The following is a 10,057-nucleotide window of genomic DNA, read 5'->3' on the forward strand; positions in this document are numbered from 1 at the left end:
TTTAAACTGAGCATCTTGATATTTTTAAATGGATATTAGTTATGACTATACAAGAGTAATATCTAAGTTCTAGATAGTAGATAATTTCATGTTTTAGGATGACGTACTGTTTTTCTTTTCAGCCATCCCCATAATTAAGATTTCACTGTATATGCAGTTTTTGAGCTGGTGAGTTTAACAATTTACTTGGACCACACAGGAAAAGATGTGGTGTGATGCTACTGTATCCACTGTGACTAGACTGAGACTGTGCCTTCTACATGTATTTATGACCTGTTTTATACAGCTTCAAAGCATGCTGTATTAAAAAGATCTCACTGCTTCAGGACTGGGCTGAAGAGGTTGTGTTTGCCGGGATTAAGGAGGCAGGCTCTAAGGATAACCGCTGGGCCAGTCATTTAATAGCAGTGTGAAACCTCCTCCAGATGTCGGAAGAATGGCTGCTTTCTGCCCAGCACTGAGTGTTTTTGGAAGCAGAGAAGTTGGGAGTAAGGTAGATTATGGAAAGCTAATCTTAGGAAGGGTTACTAGACTGGATACTCCTGTGGGGTATCCTATTCCCCTCCCCCCCCATCCTCCATGCACACACACATACACACACACACACAACTCAGGGTACAGGAGCATCTGGTATGCCCTGAAATAGAACTGTTTGTTCTAAAGCAACTCATTTTAAAGCTGCAATATGTTAAATGGGCAGCCCTTCGTTAAAGGCCTCGGGTATGTTGGCAGTTTATCAGCAGCAGGGTTGTGATCCTGTCACTTCTTGCTAATGAAGGCTTTTATTTAGCTTAGCAAATCATATCTCCTGTTAACATACACTTTTTCAGATGGTAAACTTGAAAGGGATGTCTGTGACTTTTTATTAATTAGTCACCATCAGGTTGCTTTGGTCCTTGCTTGTGATAGTCGTTGAGCTATATATTTTTTCTACTGAGATGCAGCTTGTCCTAAACTAGGAAACCCTCCAGATGACTAAAACCATCTTTTTTTTTTTTTTTTTTTTTTTTTTTTTTTTTTTTTTTTTNCTCTTTCCTCTTAGGTAGCCATTTCCTCCAGTCTCTGTCTCACTCCCATTTTTAAATTCCTAGCAGGAGTTTTATCAGAGCATTGACTCTCCCAGTGCAGCAGTTTGACTTTCCCAGCACTTGTTTGTGTATTTCTGGGCAGCCAAGAGAATAACTATTTTGTCTTCATAGTAAAGGTGTGTTTCTTACATATAGCAAATTCAGAGATGTTGAAGAATGTTAGAGCTGGAGGAGTCCTTACCCATGATATTGACCAATGCCCTGACTTTATATAAGCAGAACCAGTGCTAACGCGGTGTTGCTTGATGTCTTTTGAATAGTAGGAGTGGTTGGAGGCTCTAGACCCATTGCTGGTGTCTGGCTTCTCTTTCCTTCTCTCAATCCCCTTTCCTTTACACCGCTGCATTATTTCGGTTTCATTTGAAAAAAAAAAAATGGAGGCCGTGCCTTGGAGGGATTACAAATTGCTAACTTTTTAGAGGGCTTTTTGGCAGTAATTAGTATAATTAAAAATGCAAATGGACTGAACCAGCAATTTCTATCTTTAAATTTATATTTTTGCCATCTTGGATAAGTTATTTGTTGCAAGCATTGTTTGAAGTAGCAAAATCCTGGAATGTTTATCAGTAGGGAATTGGTTAAATTAAATCAGTTAATTAATTGGTTAATTAAATAATATATTTCTGTTTCAGTCCTCTATAAAGAAAGAATTCTCCATGTGCAGATATTTAAGTGTAAAACACAAGGTGCAAAGAACATCACAGAAAGATCTATCTCTGTGTATGTACCTAAAGTATTTGCTTTTCTCTGTGCTGGTATACATTTGTCTTCACTTTGACAGTGTTCAGATTGCTAAAGAAATCATTAATCTCTGGAGTATGGGTTGGAAGAATTAAAGACTTCTAGCTTTCATTTTATATGGTTTAGCAGTTATGATCTTTTTGCATCACCCATATATTAATTCACAAAAATATTAATATGTAATTATGAATTCAAGAGATAATCCCCCTTATATTTTTCAGAGCGTTTGAATAGATTTTTAATATTGTCTACCATCTAAACTGTTCAGCGCCTGTGTTTTGCCAGGACTCTGGGAGTTTGGAAAATATGGATATGGATGCTGTCCCCCAGTTGTTGAAGTCTGGCTAAGAGCCCACAGGCAGGAGCCATGAGGAGTGGATTTTGGGAGTGTGGGTTTGGTGAGAGCTGCTGCCCTAGTTGGGAAAGTAGGTAGATGTGAGTGGTACTTTGAAGGTTTTATATAGGAGAAGGAGACTTTTTTTTCCCCCTAGGAGAAAAAGATGGGGATTGCACATAATATTCTCATAGCAAGTTGAGGAAATAATTTTAACTATTGGAGGATAATTGGGTTTTTAGAAGCTGAAACGTTTCCATTTCTGTGGAGGGCATGATGAAGCCTTTATATTAAAGGGGTAGTAGAAGCCTTGAGAGAAACCAGACTGGGGGCAACTTTGTATCATTGGCCTGGGGGGAGGAAAGCTAAAGTAGAGGACGGGCTGACAGGACTGAAGCAGCCCTGCGAAGGAAGGAGTGGGGCTTCAGGAGGAAAACAGAATACGGATTTTCTGCCTATGATGGAATCCACCAAATGAAAAACCACTTCTTGGCATTCTAGATACTCTTTTTAAGGGATAATAGTAACAAGCATTTTCTAAAGCAACTTAAGTAGGTAATAATACTTAACATAATTTGTTTCTTTGTAAAGTGTTTCCTTCTGAGAACCAGAACATAAAGGTATATTCATGATTCCTGTATTGTGAGTTTTTAAAAATTCACTATCAAAGGAAGTTGACGTGATGGAAAAAAAACTAGTGGGCCTAAGAAGTAGCATACATCCTCCCAGGGCTGGAGGAACATCCCTTTGAAGGTAAGGAGACCAATAGAAAGCTTTTTGGAGGTTCATCCATACAGGCCAAATTCACCATAAATTCCTTTAAAACAACAACAACAACAAAAAACCTATTTAGCAGTGAGACCAGTGTTTTTCAAGCTTCTTGGTCTTAGGACACCTTGGTTAATTTTTTTAATGTTTATTTTTGAGATGGGGGTGGCAGAGAAAGGGAGACACAGAATGAAGCAGGCTCCAGGCTCTGAGTTGTCAGCACAGAACCTGACACGAGGCTCAGACTCAAGAACCGTGAGATCATGACCTGAGCCGAAGTTGTATGCTAAACCAACTCAGCCATCCAGGCACCCCATGGATGCTGTTATGTATACCAAAGTTATTGAGAACTCAGAAGACCTCTTGTTTTTGTAGGTTATGTTTATCAGGTATTTATTAGAAATTAAGTTGCGAATATTTAAAAATATAGTTTAGTTCAAAAAATAATAAACCTATAAAATATTAACAAAAATAATGTTTTAAAAATGAAAGGTGTATGTTTTTCTAGAAGAAATGATAAGCATGGCATGGTTTCACATTTTTCATCTCTTTAATGCGTGGCTTAATAGGAGTCATCTGTATCCTCATACTGCACCAGACTGAGTGCAGAAGCAGATTTCACACGTCATGTAACCTTTGGAAAGCTTTATTGTACATTTATGAGAGAATGAATGAGAAAAAGGTATTGTTTTCTCTTCCTGGATCTGTGAAAAGGTCTTAGAGACCCTTAGGGTCATAATTTGAGAACCACTGAGTGGGATTAATGGCCTGCCTGGAAGAAATAGGGCAAAGCTCATTTGAGCCCTAAAAGACAATTTAAAATCTGTATTATAGAGAGAAGTAGACAGTCCTCTTTTCAGGGAAAGTGTACATTTAAGAATAAAGGCATGGAATTAGAATAATTGAGGATGAGATTTTGCTGTGAATGAAGACCTCAGTGCTGTGAAGTTTTAGAAACTTAGTCCATGGCTTGGTTCTCATTTTTCTTACCTAAAAATTGATGCCATAGACTAGCTCTCAGAAGTCCCTTGTAGCACTAACATTTTATGATTTATTCATGTTTTTTTATAGTGCTCTCAACACTTTCTTTCTATAAATATACACATGCCTACACATCCACATACACACATTTGGAGCACTTTGGAAGGTCACATGAGCTAAAAATGCACCTTGGAGTAGTACACCCAAGGCATCTTCATTTTCTTACATTGGAATCATCGTCCCAGTTTGTTTCTTAAATAGAAATTGACTAAACAGTACTGTGGGTGTATATAGAACCTTAACCTCTTTTGTCAGCTATTGAACACACCTGCACTATTTTTTTTTTTAAACCTTCCACTGCATTTATTTACCATCCCCCAGTTAGTCATAGGATTAGGTGGGTAAGGAAGAGGAAGGTTAAATGTCCTTCATACTACCACCCCCAGGCAGGGCTTTTCCTTTCGGTTCCAGGTTGTTGTGGTTGTTGGGAGAAGAAAACGCCACAGTAGTCCCTTCTTGAATTGCAAGATGGGGTTGCTGGTGATGAGGTGCCCATTCATTTTTCTGTGTATGACTCCACATTTGTTTAATGTTCTGATAGAACTAATTTCTCCTAAATTTCAAATTTGCTTATTTTAGACCTTCTCTGCATTTTAATTTGGCTAACAAATTCTTTAACATCAGATCGTCAGGTATTGAGATCTTCATGCTCTGTTATCTGATCATGAAATGAAATCCATACCAGTGGCACCTAACATTCTTAATCATGCTGATTTCCATTGAAAACAAGTGTCCCTTTGCCAAGGTATTTTTGGTGGGTGGTGGTGGTGAGAATTCTTGGTATTTTGGAATTTCAGGTTGTAAAAAACTTAACTTCCCTCCGTCCTTGAGGATGGAGAAGATCCTTTTTTATTCTAGTAGTTCCTTGTACACAGAATTTAATATTTATTGAATGAAAGTAAAACTTTAATTTCATTTCAAAACAAAATTCAAGATTAAGAACATTAATTTTTATTTTGGAAATCACTCGTGGCTATAAAAATTAAATCCTCAGCCTGAGAAAATTTCTGCCTAGTTTGAAAGAAATAAGGCAGTAGTCAGTTAAAAAACCACATATATATTAAATTTGAGACTTTTTCCAGTAGTGCTACTTTTATATTTCTATTGGGCTTTTATATTTCATACTTGGAGGTGTCTCTGGGTGAGGGTATCTCTAAAGGCAAAGGGCTGTTTTGAGATATGAAGTCTGCAGGGCAGCTATGTCTGTGTTCTGCAGCTCCAAATTGAAGTGGAAAGTACAAATGGAAGGAAAGGTTATATACAATTTACAATATTTAGGCTTGAAACTAGGTCATGCTGTATGTAAGGTTTATTGGTATGTAATGTATTTTTTTATCTTTAAAAAAATGTTTATTTTTGAGAGAGTAATCCCATGAGGGGCAGAGAGCAGGAGACAGGATCTGAAGCGGGCTCTGTGCTGACAAGAGAGAGCCCATTGCGGGGCTTGAACTCCCAAATATTGAGATCATGACCTGAACGGAAGTTGGATGCTTAACCAACTGAGCTACCCAGGTGCCCCTATGATGTATTTTTGTTCTGAAAAGCCCAAATGAGGTGCTTTTGTTTTGGAAGAGCAGGAAAAGGATGTTAATACCAGTTTTCCTCTGGCTTCTGTTTAACAAATGAGGATGAGATCCTCTGAGGAGATTTAAAAAGCATATACATTGCCCTTGGAAGGCACCCAAATTGAGAGAAGATAGATCTAAATTGATATTTGAAGAAGACTTGTCAAACATTGTATGCTTCCTCAAACTAAATTTAAAATTGAGTTTTGGGGCACGTGGGTGGCTCAGTTGGTTAAGCGTCCGACTTTGTCTCAGGCCATAATCTCATGGTTAGTGGGTTTGAGACCCGTGTTGGGCTCTGTGCTGACAGCTAGCTCAGAGCCTGGAGCCTGCTTCAGATTCTGTATCTCCCTCTCTCTCTGACCCTCCCCTGATTGTGCTCTCGCGCGCGCGCTCTCTCTCTCTCTCTCTCTCTCAGAAATAAATTAAAAAAAACATTAAAAAAATTGAGTTTTAAACTTTTCTGTAACAAGTTGAGTTTGATAATTCTGTAGGTTCATTTGCTAAGAGGGATTCTATACTGATTCCACACTCAGAGAAAGCAGTATGCAGTCTGAAGTAGCTTTTGATTCCTGCACTGCTTAGACTACCATTAACATTAGTCAAGATTATATCCATTGAATGCCTGTTAAAATTTCATTTTAGGTTTTTTTTTTTTGTTTTTTGTTTTTTTTTTTTTAAAGAAAGCATCTGGGGCTGTGGTCCATTTCACTTTCCTTGGGTGAGAGGAAAGGCAGGGGAGACTTGCAAGAGAGGTTTCAGATTTACCTGTGTGGCTGAGCATGCTGCCCTTTGCTCATTGTAGTTTAGCAGAGCTGCTCTCTGGCTGCACCTTCTTAGGTTGTGAGGAGCGGACAACATGGTGACACCTGCCAGTATTAGGCAAATTGAGAGGAAGGAATAGGAACTTTCTTTGGTTTAGAACTTGATTGTCACAGCCAAGGTTAGGAATTCGGGGTCCTTATTCAAGTCACTTAGCCTCTCCAAGCCTTAAAGTTTCTGACCTACTGAAAGAGAGTGGATACCCTTGACAAAAGGTTGATTGAGATGCCATAGTAAACTCTCAAAAACAGTAGCTATTTTCTCTTTCTTGAATTATAATTTTTTGGAAGACTGAAAATACTCATGTTAATGAGGTTATTTTGGGAGAAATTATTTGACTTTAAGTTTTGTTTCTGCAATATTTAGAATCCTTTGCATCTTGCATAAAGATCAGATCTATGCTCTGAACGAACTATATAGCCCTTGGACAACTAAATTTAGAGGCAAGGGCTTGGGGATTCGTGGGGAGGCCTCTCACATCTTTTGGGAAAGGAAAAAGAATGAAACACCAAAGAGCTTAGATTTCTCTTTTCAGTGATAAATAGAGCCCTTTCTGGGTTTTCTGATTCTTAATAGATTTCTTGTCCAACTGTGTGTCACTTGTTTGGTGTATTAGGTCTGTAAAGAAGCTTAGTGTAGCCAGAAGGGACTTGGGTGTGGTAAGGCAATTATAGGCTCTCAATAGATGATGTATTTATTAGTGATCTGCATTCCTTTCAAACTAGGGTGTTGGCTGCTGGGAGTAGCAGGGGTTACTATTAAGCATCAGTGGCTAAGAATTAATCTTATTTAGCTGGAAATGTGGATAGATATTGTAATTAGATGTGCCAGGCATAACTATTACACTTGAAAATGTAGACCCTCAAAAATATTTGTTTCCCTCATGGTAGAGTGGAGGTAGAGTACAAAATCATGTTTTGTACTGGGAGAGACCTGGGTTCTAGTGTCGATTTGACTCTGAGTATCTTAGAGCATGTCACTTCCCAGGGTCTGTGGTTTTTTTTATATCCAAGATGTGGGATGGGAAAGGAGCATAGGGTTGCTTTCCTCCTTTAAAGATCTGATGTTAGAACCAGGCAAAGGGTTGGATGCTGTTACTGTTGACTGTTTTCTTGTCTAGAAGCAGTATGTGAGAGTTGGGTACAACTTTTGGTTTTGGGCTTTTTGGGAACACTTGTTTAGAGATGGAAGTGAACAAATAAAAAAAAGTCTGAGATTGTGTTAGGATCTCTTTCAGATTATGCCTGTCATCATTGGATAAAAAGCCCTTCAGAAGGCCATTATAATAAGGGTTTTAATAGTCCTTCTGCCTTTCATTTTTCATGGCCACCACCTGGGAGAAAATTTTGTGCACCTTTCAAGAAGAAAATGATCAAGTTTTGGATTTAAGAACCTAATTGTTAAGTCTTGATTAAAAGATGCCTATTAGGTTGTAATTATATCTATCCATAAAAAAGAGAGATGATAGCAGATTTCCTAAAGCAGTCTTTTAAGATAATGAATTTTAATTACATATGTGTGCCTAGGAACCATTTTAAGCCATTGAAAGGGGAAAAATGGACAAGGCATATTGAAAAAGAAAAGTGTTCACTTCAGTATGTAGCTTTTAGCTTGTGCGTTTGAAAGGATCAGAACAGGAAAAAATCAGACTCCCCCTCTCATCTCCCTCCGCATACTCCCATACCTTTACAAAGGCTCCTGAATCAGAATTCCTTCATTTTACATGAAGTGTTACAGTAACATTAATTAGATGTCAAAAGGATATGGCATAGTAGAAGGGATTGTATCAGCATCATTGGGAAGCTTTTTCTTTGTGCCATGCATTGTTCTAAGCAATCTACCTTCTTTCTCTCAAGTTCTTAGAACTCTGAAGTGTAGCTAAGTCTCATTTCCCCAATTTTACAGATAAGAAACTGCAGCACCAGGGGTGTTTTAGTTACGGGGCCAAAGATACAGTAAGTGGCAGAGATGGAATTAGAAACTATGCAGTCTGGCTCCAGAGTGCATAGTTTTAACTATACTAGAATTCTCTGTGCCTAGGTATTAGACCTCAATTGTGGATCAGTTGGAATACGTTTTGCTTTTGTAACCTTTTTAGTATTGATTTTTTATGACCATCTCCATGGATAAAAATAAGACCTGTAGGATTTACACACATTTGTGTTAGAACCTTGTATGGAAGAGACCACAGGTAAATGACAGCTTTGGCTCTGTCACTCTTGTCTGAAACCTTCAGCAGCTCCCTAGGGCCTACAGAACAGATTTCAGACTCTTTAGGGTATTCAGAGTTTTTTCCCAAATGTAATGTCCACTTTATGAACTGGTCAGATAATTTTCCTCCTTGAACATGGTCACTGAATTCAGGTGACCCTGAATATTACACATGATACCCTTTTTTCATCTCCTCTCATCTTTTATTCTGTCATTAACTCCTCCTACCCTGCAGCACCCTAATTTTCAGTTTTTCACTGATTTTCACTAATTTTCAGTTTTCCTGGTGCCTGGCATTCAGAGCTTATTTAAGTGTGTGTTACATGAGATTTACCTTATAACATGAAGATGACTTACACATTTCTTAGTTTTTGTTTATATTTACACTGCTCCGGCAATACGTTGGGGACTTCAGAATCATGTGTTTATTTTAAGATTGAATGTAATGATTTTTAGAAAATAGTTCTCTTTTGAAGTGTTTTGTTGCCTACATGTTAGGAAAATGTCCCTGTCCCCCCCCCCCCCCCCGTTTTTTTTTTTAAACAGAATGAAGGTTCTTTGTTGGGTTTAAATAAAAGTGGGATTTGTTCTGGATTTTGGTTTATTTTTTTCAAATCTTAAACTGTTCAAGTCCTATTGTTAGTTGCTCAGGACTCAGCTGGATGGATAGTATCCATTGTACAAATCAGGACATTGGAGCATAAAGGTTAGGTTAATTCAGCCTTTGTCCACTTAGCTAAATTGGCTGCCATGTCCTTCTTGTGAGTTGGACTCCCATGTCAACCAGCTTTGCTTTCCATCATCCCATTCCTCATCTTTTATGGTTTGCTTTTGGTCAAATGCAACCTTATTATTGGCCATAAGGAGAATAGGGTTTGAGTGGATAAGCAAACCTAAATTCATTCCCCCTATTGTATTCCATGATGATACTGAATCAGTACGGCAAACTATGCAAAGGACATAAGGCAGTGCAGTTCTAATGCCTTTCTAATATTTGGGATATTTTTCTTTTTTAATAGACACTGAAGTATAGGCCTATGATTAAGTATCTTCTTGTTCAGGTAGCCAAATCTGTACATAGATTTGATGGTGATAGTGTCATGGCTCCCTGTAAGAGATGGTAAAATCTGAAGAACTTGATTAGAGAAAAGTTGTTGCATTACTAAGGTAAATAACAGACCTTTGGACCATAGTAACTATGTAGCAGAATTATAATCTGGCAACTTTGTGGCTTACTGTTGAGTGTGAAACTGCTTTTTTCCTTTTGGTAGTATTTTGCTTTCATCAAGATGTTCCTAGCTTTCATTAAGTTTTCATCTAATTGAAAAGATTGATTTTTGAGGTGAGAGTCCTTTCATGTAATGTCTCAAAGGACAGCATATGGGTCAAATCACTCTTCAAATGGATGGTAATTGTGAGGAAGAGACTTTTAAATGTAGATAGCAAGTTACACAGAGCTTATTGGGACTAAGAGTTTTATGTGTAAT

This window comes from Crocuta crocuta, unplaced genomic scaffold (genome assembly GCF_008692635.1).
Source record: "Crocuta crocuta isolate KB4526 unplaced genomic scaffold, BGI_CrCroc_1.0 scaffold606, whole genome shotgun sequence".
Classification (NCBI taxonomy): domain Eukaryota; kingdom Metazoa; phylum Chordata; class Mammalia; order Carnivora; family Hyaenidae; genus Crocuta; species Crocuta crocuta.